Here is a 13,139-nt window from a genome sequence, read left to right on the forward strand (position 1 = left end):
GAAATTGTACACAGGTCAGTGCGGCGAATAGAGAACCACACCCAGGCAGAACGGTCGGTATCACACCCCGATGTGTGAAGTGTGTCTCAAACTCACTTCACATCCAGCAGCAAGGCACTGAGGGCAGCGCGGTGACACAGTGGTTAGCACTGCTGCCTCACAGCGCCAGGGACCTGGGTTCGATTCCCGGGGGCACGGTGACACAGTGGTTAGCGCTGCTGCCTCACAGCGCCAGGGACCCGGGTTCGATTCCCGGGGGCACGGTGACACAGTGGTTAGCACTGCTACCTCACAGCGCCAGGGACCCGGGTTCCATTCCCGGGGGCACGGTGACACAGTGGTTAGCGCTGCTGCCTCACAGCGCCAGGGACCCGGGTTCGATTCCCGGGGGCACGGTGGCACAGTGGTTAGCGCTGCTGCCTCACAGCGCCAGGGACCCGGGTTCGATTCCCGGGGGCACGGTGGCACAGTGGTTAGCGCTGCTGCCTCACAGCGCCAGGGACCCGGGTTCGATTCCCAGGGGCACGGTGGCACAGTGGTTAGCGCTGCTGCTTCACAGCGCCAGGGACCCGGGTTCGATTCCCAGGGGCACGGTGACACAGTGGTTAGCGCTGCTGCCTCACAGCACCAGGGACCCGGGTTCGATTCCCGGGGGCACGGTGACACAGTGGTTAGTGCTGCTGCCTCACAGCGCCAGGGACCCGGGTTCGATTCCCAGGGGCACGGTGACACAGTGGTTAGCGCTGCTGCCTCACAGTGCCAGGGACCCGGGTTCGAATCCCGGCTTGGGTCACTGTCTGTGCGGAGTCTGCATGTTCTCCCCATGTCTGTGTGGGTTTCCTCCGGGTGCTCCGGTTTCCTCCCACAGTCTGAAAGACGTGTTGGTTAGGGTGCATTGGCCGTGCTAAATTCTCCCTCAGTGTACCCGAACAGGCGCCGGAGTGCGGCGACTAGGGGATTTTCACAGTAACTTCATTGCAGTGTTAACGTAAGCCTACTTGTGACTAATAAATAAACTTTAAAAAACTTTAAACTGTGTGTGGGGAGAACACAGCACAATGTCAACACCAGTGACAAGCACCAAACAGCTACAGACACATCCTGCATTTACACAGCGCCTCAGAACAAGCACCTCTCCCAGGGTGCATCACAGGAACATAAATCAGACTAAAATCTGACCCTGAGACACATCAGGAGATAACAGGCACACACAGAGAGAGAGAGAGAGACACAGAGACACAGAGAGAGAGAGACAGAGAGAGAGAGAGAGAGAGACAGAGAGAGAGAGAGACAGAGAGAGAGAGAGAGAGAGACAGAGAGAGAGAGAGAGAGACAGAGACAGAGAGAGAGAGAGAGAGACAGAGAGAGAGACAGAGAGAGAGAGAGAGACAGAGAGACAGAGAGAGAGAGAGACAGTGAGAGAGCAGAGAGAGAGAGACAGTGAGAGAGAGAGAGAGAGAGACAGAGAGAGACAGTGAGAGAGAGAGAGAGAGAGACAGAGAGAGACAGTGAGAGAGAGAGACAGAGAGAGAGAGAGAGACAGAGAGAGAGAGACAGAGAGAGAGAGAGAGACAGAGAGAGAGAGACAGAGAGAGAGAGACAGAGAGAGAGAGACAGAGAGAGAGAGACAGAGACAGAGAGAGAGTGAGAGACAGAGAGAGACAGTCAGAGAGAGAGAGACAGACAGAGAGAGATAGAGAGATCGAGAGAGACAGAGAGACAGAGAGAGAAAGACAGAGGGAGACAGACAGAGGGAGACAGACAGAGGGAGACAGACAGAGGGAGACAGACAGAGGGAGACAGACAGAGGGAGACAGACAGAGGGAGACAGACAGAGGGAGACAGACAGAGGGAGACAGACAGAGGGAGACAGACAGAGGGAGACAGACAGAGGGAGACAGACAGAGGGAGACAGACAGAGGGAGACAGACAGAGGGAGACAGACAGAGGGAGACAGACAGAGGGAGACAGACAGAGGGAGACAGACAGAGGGAGACAGACAGAGGGAGACAGACAGAGGGAGACAGACAGAGGGAGACAGAGCGAGACAGGGAGACCTAAAGAGAAAATGCTGGAAAATCTCAGCGGGTCTGGCAGCATCTGTAAGGAGAGAAAAGAACTGACGTTTCACTTTGACAAAGGGTCATCCGGACTCGAAACATCAGCTCTTTTCTCTCCTTACAGATGCTGCCAGACCCGCTGAGATTTTCCAGCATTTTCCCTTTTGGTTTCAGATTCCAGCATCCGCAGTAATTTGCTTTTATCGAGACAGAGGGAGAGATGCAGAGAGAGAGAGGGAGAGATGGAGAGAGAGAGAGAGAGAGAGGGAGAGATGCAGAGAGAGAGGGAGAGATGCAGAGAGAGAGGGAGAGATGGAGAGAGAGGGAGAGATGCAGAGAGAGAGAGGGAGGGATGGAGAGACAGAGGGAGAGATGCAGAGAGAGGCAGAGAGAGAGACGGAGAGAGAGAGAAAGGGAGAGAGAGAGAGAGATGCAGAGAGAGGCAGAGAGAGACGGAGAGAGAGAGAAAGGGAGAGAGAGAGAGAGAGGTTTAGGGAGGGAATTCCAGAGTTTAGGGCCCCCCTGGGCAGCAGAAGGCACGGCCGCCAATGGCGGAGCGATGGGAATGGGGGGGATGGAGATCTGGTGACTCACTCTGTGGCCAGACGCAGGAATCGCTGCAGAGTGAGAGATACAGCACCCTCCAAACATCCCCAGGTTCCTCACCAGCGCATACCACACCCTGTCCTATTCTGCGACTCCCTCTCCTCAGTGTGGGGGCAGTGCACACACAACCAAGCACCTCACAGCGGAAATCAAACTGTACCATCTATATCTGTCCAAACAGGAAATTAAAACCAATTGAAATATTGTTCCAGTCAGGGGAGCTTGTGGCCAGCGGTATTCAGAGGGGGGAACCTCAACTCCGAGTGGCTTTGAGGCCCCAGTGAAGGGAGATAGAAGCATCAAGGGGGCTGTCAGAGGGTCATAACTTCATAGGAACAGAATGAGGCCATTCGGCCCATCGAGTCTGCTCCGCCATTCCATCACGGCTGAGATGCTTCTCATCCCCATTTTCCTGCCTTCTCCCCATAACCCTTCAACTCCCATTCCCAATTAAAAATCTGTCTCACTCCTCCTCAAAGAACAGGGGTCTGGGTTCGATTCCCAGCTTGAGTCACTGTCTGCGCGAAGTCTGCGCGTTCTCCCCGTGTCTGCGTGGGTTTCCTCCGGGTGCTCCGGTTTCCTCCCACAGTCTGACAGACGTACTAGCTAGGAGCATTGGTCATGGTAAATTCACCCTCAGTGCACTCGAACAGGCACTAGAGTGTGGTGACTAAGGGATTTTCACAGTAACTTCATTGCAGTGTTAATGTAAGACTACTCGTGACACTAATAAATAAGCTTTAAATCGGGCTGGTCTCCAGACGCTGTTTGCGAGGTGAGAGTTCGGTGACAATGAATCGAGAGTTCACACATATCCGAGATCTCCTTATCATTTATATATATTACACACAGCAAAGGTCCCAGCACTGATCCCTGAGGAACACCACTTGTCACAGCCCTCCATTCAGAAACGCACCCTTCCACTGCTACCCTCTGTCTTCTTTGACCGAGCCAGTTTTGTATCCACCTTGCCAGCTCACCTCTGATCCCGTGCGACTTCACCTTCTGCACCAGTCTGCCATGAGGGACATTGTCAAAGGCCTTACTGAAGTCCATGTAGACAGCATCCACTGCCCTACCCTCATCAATCATCTTCGTCACTTCCTCGAAAAACTCGATCAAGTTAGTGAGACATGTCCTCCCCTTCACAAACCATGGTGCCTCACGCTAATACGTCCAGTTATTTCCAAGTGGGAGTAAATCCTGTCTCGAAGAATCCTCTCCAATAATTTCCCTAGCACTGACCTAAGGCTCACCGGCCTGTAATTACCTGGATTATTCTTGCTCCCCTTCTTAAAGAAAGGAACAACATTGGCCATTCGCCAATCCTCTGGGACCTCCCCTGTACAGTAAGAAGTCTCACAACACCAGGTTAAAGTCCAACAGGTTTATTTGGCAGCAGTGGCTTTCAGAGCCCCAAGCCCCTTCTTCAGGTGAGTGAGGACTCGTGTTCACAAACAGGGCATATAAAGACACAAACTCAATTTACAAGATAATGGGTGGAATGCGAGTCTTTACAGGTAATCAAGTCTTAAAGGTACAGACAATGTGAGTGGAGAGAGCGTTAAGCACAGGTTAAAGAGATGTGTATTGTCTCCAGCCAGGACAGTTAGTGAGATTTTGCAAGCCCAGGCAAGTCGTGGGGGTTACAGATAGTGTGACATGAACCCAAGATCCCGGTTGTGGCAGGGTTGTGTGGTGTCGTGGTCACTGTTCTCCTGAAGGCTGGGTACAACGGTCTGTTTGAGGTTGTGCGGTTGTTTGAAGACAAGAAGTGGGGGTGTGGGGATGGCCTTGGTGAGATGTTCGTCTTCATCGATGACATGTTGAAGGCTCCGGAGAAGATGTCGTAGTTTCTCCGCTCCGGGGAAGTACTGGACGACGAAGGGTACTCTGTCCACTGTGTCCCGTGTTTGTCTTCTGAGGACAAGGCGGCACGGTAGCACAGTGGTTAGCACTGCTGCTTCACAGCTCCAGGGACCCGGGTCCGATTCCTGGCTTGGGTCACTGTCTGTGTGGAGTTTGCACATTCTCCTCGTGTCTGCGTGGGTTTCCTCCGGGTGCTCCGGTTTCCTCCCACAGTCCAAAGATGTGCGGGTTAGGTTGATTGGCCATGCTAAATTGCCCTTAGTGTCCTGGGATGCGTAGGTTAGAGGGATTAGTGGGTAAATATGTAAGGATATGGGGATAGGGCCTGGGTGGGATTGTGGTCGGTGCAGACTTGATGGGCCGAATGGCCTCTTTCTGTGCTGTAGGATTTCTAAGATTCTAAGGAGCTTGGTGCGGTTTTTCGCTGTGGCATGTCGAAACTGTTGATCGATGAGTCGAGCGCCATATCCTGTTCTTATGAGGGCATCTTTCAGCGTCTGGAGGTGTCTGTTTTGATCCTCCTCATCCGAGCAGATCCTGTGTGTACGGAGGGCTTGTCCGTAGGGGATGGCTTCTTTAACGTGTTTAGGGTGGAAGCTGGAGAAGTGGAGCATCGTGAGGTTATCCGTGGGCTTGCGGTACAGTGAGGTGCTGAGGTGACCGTCCTTGATGGAGATGCGTGTGTCCAAGAATGCAACCGATTCCGGAGAGTAGTCCATGGTGAGTCTGATGGTGGGATGGAACTTGTTGATGTCATCATATAGTTGTTTCAGTGATTGCTCACCATGAGTCCAAAGGAAGAAAATGCCATCTCTGACCTTGATTTCCAGCGGCACTGTTCCAACAAAGTTTCAGGAAGTCAGTACCTCACCTTTCAATTTGTCACTTTGCAGCCTGTGGGACTGGCAAATGGACTTCAACAATTTCACACCACAGCCTCTGCCCTCATCACCTTCACTGTTTCTTCACCGGTTCCAATCTTCTTTCTTTTGCTTCCAAGCAGCAGTTACTCATCATCCCACCAGGTGAGCTGTTTGTTTTCTTATTCTTTTCTCTTTCCTTTCTTAGTCAGGGAAGTTAGCAAGGATGTCGGTGCGGGCAGCGCAATGTTCCTCCTGTGGGATGTTTGAGGTGAGGGACACCAGTGTCCCAGCTGAGTACACCTGCAGGAAGTGCACCCAATTCCAGCTCCTTGAAGACCGTGTTAGGGACCTGGAACTGGATGAACTCAGGATCATTCGGGAGGCAGAGACAGCTGTAGATAGAAGCTACAGGGAGGTTCAAACTCCTCGAAATGAGGATACTTGGGTGACTGTTAGAAGGGATAAGAAGCAGTCAGTGCAGCGATCCCCTGTGGCCGTTCCTCTGTATAACAAGTATACCGTTTTGGATACTGTTGGGGAGGACGGCGTACCAGGGGTAAGCCATGGGGTACAGGTCTCTGGCACAGAGTCTGTCCTTGTTGCTCAGAAGAGAAAGCGGGGAGGAGTAGAGCATTAGTCATTGGGGACTCCATAGTTAGGGAGACAGATAGGAGATTCTGTGGGAGTGAGAGGGACTCGCGGTTGGTGTGTTGCCTTCCAGGTGCCGGGGTCCGCGATGTCTTGGATCGTGTTTTCGAGATCCTTAAAGGGGAAGGGGGACCAGCCCCAAGTTGTGGTTCACACAGGCACCAATGACATTGGCAGGAAAAGAGATGGGGATGTAAGGCAGAAATTCAGGGAGTTAAGGTGGAAGCTGAGAGCTAGAACAAATAGAGTTGTTACCTCTGGTTTGTTACCCGTGCCAGCGAGGAGAGGAATAGGGAGAGAGAGCAGTTGAACACGTGGTTACAGGAATGGTGCAGGAGGGAGGGATTCAGATACCTGGATAATTGGGGCTCTTTCTGGGGGAGGTGGGACCTCTACAAACAGGATGGTCTGCACTTGAACCAGAGGGGTACCAATATCCTGGGGGGGAGATTTGCGAATGCTCTTCGGGAGGGTTTAAACTAATTCAGCAGGGGGATGGGAACCTGAATTGTAGCTCCAGTGTACAGGAGGATGTGAGTGGTGAGGTCATGAATAAGGTTTCAAGGTCGCAGGAGTGTACTGGCAGGCAGGAAGGTGGTTTGAAGTGTGTATACTTCAACGCCAGGAGCATCCGGAATAAGGTGGGTGAACTTGCAGCATGGGTTGGTACCTGGGACTTCGATGTTGTGGCCATTTCGGAGACATGGATAGAGCAGGGACAGGAATGGTTGTTGCAGGTTCCGGGGTTTAGATGTTTCAGTAAGTGCAGGGAAGGTGGTAAAAGAGGGGGAGGTGTGGCATTGTTAGTCAAGGACAGTATTACGGTGGCAGAAAGGACATTTGATGAGGACTCGTCTACTGAGGTAGTTTGAGCTGAGGTTAGAAACAGGAAAGGAGAGGTCACCCTGTTGGGAGTTTTCTATAGGCCTCCGAAAAGTTCCAGAGATGTAGAGGAAAGGATTGCAAAGATGATTCTGGATAGGAGCGAAAGTAACAGGGTAGTTGTACTGGGGGACTTTAACTTTACAAATATTGACTGGAAAAGCTATAGTTCGAGTACTTTAGAGGGGTCGGTTTTTGTCCAATGTGTGCAGGAAGGCTTCCTGACGCAGTATGTAGATAGACCAACAAGAGGCGAGGCCACATTGGATTTGGTACTGGGTAATGAACCAGGCCAGGTGTTAGATTTGGAGGTAGGTGAGCACTTTGGTGACAGTGACCACAATTCGGTTACGTTTACTTTAGCGATGGAAAGGGATAGGTATATACTGCAGGGCAAGAGTTATAGCTGGGGGAAAGGAAATTATGATGCGATTAGGCGAGATTTAGGATGCATAGGATGGGGAAGAAATCTGAAGGGGATGGGCACAATTAAAATGTGGAGCTTGTTCAAGGAACAGCTACTGCGTGTCCTTGATAAGTATGTACCTGTCAGGCAGGGAGGAAGTGGTTGAGCAAGGGAACCGTGGTTTACTAAAGAAGTTGAATCTCTTGTGAAGAGGAAGAAGGAGACTTATGTAAAGATGAGACATGAAGGCTCAGTTAGGGCGCTTGAGAGTTACAAGTTAGCCAGGAAGGACCTAAAGAGAGAGCTAAGAAGAGCCAGGAGGGGACATGAGAAGTCTTTGGCAGGTAGGATCAAGAAAAACCCTAAAGCTTTCTGTCGGTATGTCAGGAATAAAAGAATGACTGGGATAAGATTAGGGCCAGTCAAGGACAGTAGTGGGAAGTTGTGCGTGGAGTCTGAAGAGATAGGAGAGGCGCTAAATGAATATTTTGTGTCAGTATTCACACAGGAAAAAGACAATGTTGTCGAGGAGAATACTGAGATACAGGTAATTAGACTAGACGGGATTGAGGTTCATAAGGAGGAGGTGTTAGCAATTCTGAAAAGTGTGAAAATAGATAAGTCCGCTGGGCCGGATGGGATGTATCCTAGGATTCTCTGGGAGGCTAGAGAGAAGATTGCAGAGCCTTTGGCTTTGATCTTTATGTCGTCATTGTCTACAGGAATAGTACCAGAAGACTGGAGGATAGCAAATGTTGTCCCCTTGTTCAAGGAGGGGAGTAGAGACAACCCTGGTAATTATAGACCATGATGTGGAGATGCCGGCGTTGGACTGGGGTAAACACAATAAGAAGTTTAACAACACCAGGTTAAAGTCCAACAGGTTTATTTGGTAGCAAAAGCCACACAAGCTTTCGGAGCCCCAAGCCCCTTCTTCAGGTGAGTGGGAATTCTGTTCACAAACAGGGCATATAAAGACACAGACTCAATTTACATGAATAATGGTTGGAATGCGAATACTTACAACTAATCAAGTCTTTAAGATACAAACAATGAGAGTGGACAGAGCATCAAGACAGGCTAAAAAGATGTGTATTGTCTCCAGACAGGACAGCCAGTGAGATTCTGCAGGTCCACGCGGGCTGTGGGGGTTACAAATAGTGTGACATGAACCCAATATCCCGGTTGAGGCCGTCCTCATGTGTGCGGAACTTGGCTATCAGTTTCTGCTCAGTAACTCTGCACCGTCGTGTGTCGTGAAGGCCGCCTTGGAGAACGCTTACCCGAAGATCAGAGGCCGAATGCCCGTGACCGCTGAAGTGTTCCCCAACAGGAAGAGAACAGTCTTGCCTGGTGATTGTCGAGCGGTGTTCATTCATCCGTTGTCGCAGCGTCTGCATGGTTTCCCCAATGTACCATGCCTCGGGACATCCTTTCTTGCAGCGTATCAGGTAGACAACGTTGGCCGAGTTGCAAGAGTATGTACCGCGTACCATTATAGACCGGTGAGCCTTACTTCTGTTGTGGGCAAAGTTTTGGAAAGGATTATAAGAGATAGGATTTATAATCATCTAGAAAGGAATAATTTGATTAGGGATAGTCAGCACGGTTTTGTGAAGGGTAGGTCGTGCCTCACAAACCTTATTGAGTTCTTTGAGAAGGTGACCAAAGAGGTGGATGAGGGTAAAGCAGTTGATGTGGTGAATATGGATTTCAGTAAAGCATTTGATAAAGTTCCCCATGGTAGGCTATTGCAGAAGATACGGAGGCATGGGATTGAGGGTGATTTTGCGGTTTGAATCAGGAATTGGCCAGTTGTAAGAAGACAGAGGGTGGTGGTTGATGGGAAATGTTCATCCTGGAGTTCAGTTACTAGTGGTGTACCGCAAGGATCTGTGTTGGGGCCACTGCTGTTTGTCATTTTTATAAATGACCTGGATGAGGGCATAGAAGGCTGGGTTAGTAAATTTGCGGATGACACTAAAGTTGGTGGAGTTGTGGACAGTGCGGAAGGATGTTGCAGGTTACAGAGGGACATAGATAAGCTGCAGAGCTGGGCTGAGAGGTGGCAAATGGAGTTTAATGCGGAAAAGTGTGAGGTGATTCACTTTGGAAGGAGTAACAAGAACACAGAGTACTGGGCTAATGGTAAGATACTTGGTAGTGTGGATGAACAGAGGGATCTCGGTGTCCATGTGCATAGATCCCTGAAAGTTGGCACCCAGGTTGATAGGGTTGTTAAGAAGGCGTACGGTGTGTTAGCTTTTATTGGTAGAGGGATTGAGTTTCGGAGCCATGAGGTCATGTTGCAGCTGTACAAAACTCTGGTGCGGCCGCACTTGGAGTATTGCGTACAGTTCTGGTCGCCGCATTATAGGAAGGATGTGGAAGCATTGGAAAGGGTGCAGAGGAGATTTACCAGGATGTTGGCTGGTATGGTGGGAAGGTCTTATGAGGAAAGGCTGAGTGACTTAAGGCTGTTTTCGTTAGAGAGAAGAAGGTTAAGAGGTGACTTAATAGAGGCATACAAGATGATCAGAGGATTAGATAGGGTGGATAGTGAGAGTCTTTTTCCTCGGATGGTGATGGCTAGCACGAGGGGACAAAGCTTTAAATTGAGGGGTGATAGATATAGGACAGATGTCAGAGGTAGGTTCTTTACTCAGAGAGTAGTGAGGGCGTGGAATGCCCTGCCTGCAGCAGTAGTGGACTCGTCAACATTTAGGGCATTGAAAGGGTCATTGGATAAACATATGGATGATATTGGAATAGTGTCGATTAGATGGGCTTTAGATTGGTTTCACTGGTCGGCGCAACATTGAGGGCCGAAGGGCCTGTACTGCGCTGTTATGTTCTATGTTCTATCATTCACACCTCCTTTAGAGATCCTTTGTTTCTTGATTCATCTCTTTGGCAGCACGGACATTTTCCTCTCAGTGAATCTCTGCTGCCCTCCATTCTTCGCACCCTCCTTCAAAACCAATCGTGTGTCTCACTTTTGCCAGTTCTGATGATGATGATAGAATCATGGAATGCCTGCAATGCAGGAGGCGGCCACTCTGCCCATCAAGCCTACAGTGGCACAGTGGGTTAGCACTGCTGCCTCACAACGCCAGGGACCCGGGTTCGATTCCCGGGGGCACGGTGGCACAGTGGTTAGCACTGCTGCCTCACAGCGCCAGGGACCCGGGTTCGATTCCCGGGGGCGCGGTGACACAGTGGTTAGCACTGCTGCCTCACAGCGCCAGGGACCCGGGTTCGATTCCCGGGGGCACGGTGACACAGTGGTTAGCGCTGCTGCCTCACAGCGCCAGGGACCCGGGTTCGATTCCCGGGGGCACGGTGGCACAGTGGTTAGCACTGCTGCCTCACAACGCCAGGGACCCGGGTTCGATTCCCGGGGGCACGGTGACACAGTGGTTAGCACTGCTGCCTCACAGCGCCAGGGACCCGGGTTCGATTCCCAGCAGCACAGTGGCACAGTGGGTTAGCACTGCTGCCTCACAGCGCCAGGGACCCGGGTTCGATTCCCGGCTTGGGTCACTGTCTGTGTGGAGACTGCACATTCCCCCCACCCCGTGTCTGTGTGGGTTTCCTCTGGATTCTCCGGTTTCCCTCCCACAGTCCGAAAGACATGCTGGTTAGGTGGACTGCTTCTGCAAAATTCTCCCTCAGCGTACCCAAACGTATGGCGATGAGGGGATTTTCACGGTGACTTCATTGCAGTGTTAATGTAAGCCTGCTTGTGACACCAATAAATAAACTTGAATCCCACCCAGGCCCTATCCCCGTAACCCCACGTATTTACCTTGCTCGTTCCCCTGACACTAAGGGGCAATTTAGCACGGCCAATCCCCCTAACCTACACATCTTTGGACACTAAGGGGCAATTTAGCACGGCCAATCCCCCTAACCTGCACATCTTTGGACACTAAGGGACAATTTAGCACGGCCAATCCACCTAACCTACACATCTTTGGACACTAAGGGGCAATTTAGCATGGCCAATCCCCCTAACCTACACATGTTTGGACACTAAGGGACATTTTAGCATGGCCAATCCACCTAACCTACACATGTTTGGACACTAAGGGACAATTTAGCATGGCCAATCCACCTAACCTACACATGTTTGGACACTAAGGGACAATTTAGCATGGCCAATCCCCCTAACCTACACATTTTTGGACACTAAGGGGCAATTTAGCACGGCCAATCCCCCTAACCTACACATCTTTGGGCACTAAGGGACAATTTAGCATGGCCAATCCACCTAACCTACACATGTTTGGACACTTCGGGGCAATTTAGCATGGCCAATCCAATTACCCTACACATCTTTCGACACGAAGGCAGTGATTCCCAAACTTTTTTCACTGGGCCGCACTTTCGGAATGAAAATTTGCTCGCGCCACACCGAATTTTGTATTGATAAGAAATACATTCAAAAACAAAAAAAAAACAACCCCTCGCAGTGCTTGATTCATAACATAGAACACAACTACTTTATGATATCATCATAGGACACCCAGACAGTATAAAACAATGCATCACTTGATGCTCTTGCTCACACTTTGGAAAAATATCTATCCATGTTTAAATGTTTCTTTGATTGCCCTTGAATCTTCCCGCCACACTTGCCATCCTCTCTCACCGCACCAGTGGGGTGCGCCGCACCCTTTGGGATCCACTGCTCTCAGGGTATCGGGGGGTCTTTTATTCCATGCGTGATGGTCTCTGCTACCACTTTGGAACGTGTGCGTCTCTCCTGCAGGTGGTGTGATAAGTAGCTCAAGATCCCTCTGTTGAGCTTCCCGGTGTCCTGCCATTCATTAAATACTCCCTCGTCTTGTCACTTCTTCCAAAGTGCGTCACCTCGCTCTTAACAGGGTTAAACACCATCTGTTTAATCCATTAGGTGGATTGGCCATGCTAAATTGCCCCTTAGTGTCCAAAGATGTGCAGGTTAGGGGGATTGGCCATGCTAAATTGCCCCTTAGTGTCCAAAGATGTGCAGGTTAGGTGGATTGGCCATCTTTCGGACTGTGGGAGGAAACCAGAGCACCCGGAGGAAACCCAGGCAGACACGGGGAGAACGTACAGACTCCACACAGACAGCGGCCTGAGGCCGGGGATGGAGCCCGGGTCCTGGGCGTGGTGAGGTGGCGGTCACCCCGGGGTAACTGGGCCGCTCTCTGACACGGAGCATTCTCCGTCTCTCAGGGTTTTTATTCCTATTTAACCAGCCATTTGGTTGTTGTTATTCAGCCAATCCGGGGGAGGAGGGGAAATAAGAACAAAGAACAATACAGCACAGGAACAGGCTCTTCTGCCCTCCAAGCCCGTGCCGCTCCCTGGTCCAAACTAGACCATTCTTTTGTATCCCTCCATTCCCACTCCGTTCATGTGGCTGTCTCGATAAGTCTTAAATGTTCCCAGTGTGTCCGACTCCACCACCTTGCCCGGCAGCGCATTCCAGGCCCCCACCACCCTCTGTATAAAACACGTCCTTCTGATATCCGTGTTAAACCTCCCCCCCTTCACCTTGAACCTATGACCCCTCGTGAACGTCACCACCGACCCGGGGAAAAGCTTCCCACCGTTCACCCTATCTATGCCTTTCATAATTTTATACACCTCTATTAAGTCTCCCCTCATCCTCCGTCTTTCCAGGGAGAACAACCCCAGTTTACCCAATCTCTCCTCATAACTAAGCCCCTCCATGCCAGGCAACATCCTGGTAAACTTCCTCTGCACTCTCTCCAAAGCCTCCACAGTATTCCAAATGCGGCCGAACCAACGTTC

The sequence above is a fragment of the Mustelus asterias genome, unplaced genomic scaffold, assembly GCF_964213995.1.
Source record: "Mustelus asterias unplaced genomic scaffold, sMusAst1.hap1.1 HAP1_SCAFFOLD_2702, whole genome shotgun sequence".
Classification (NCBI taxonomy): Eukaryota; Metazoa; Chordata; class Chondrichthyes; order Carcharhiniformes; family Triakidae; genus Mustelus; species Mustelus asterias.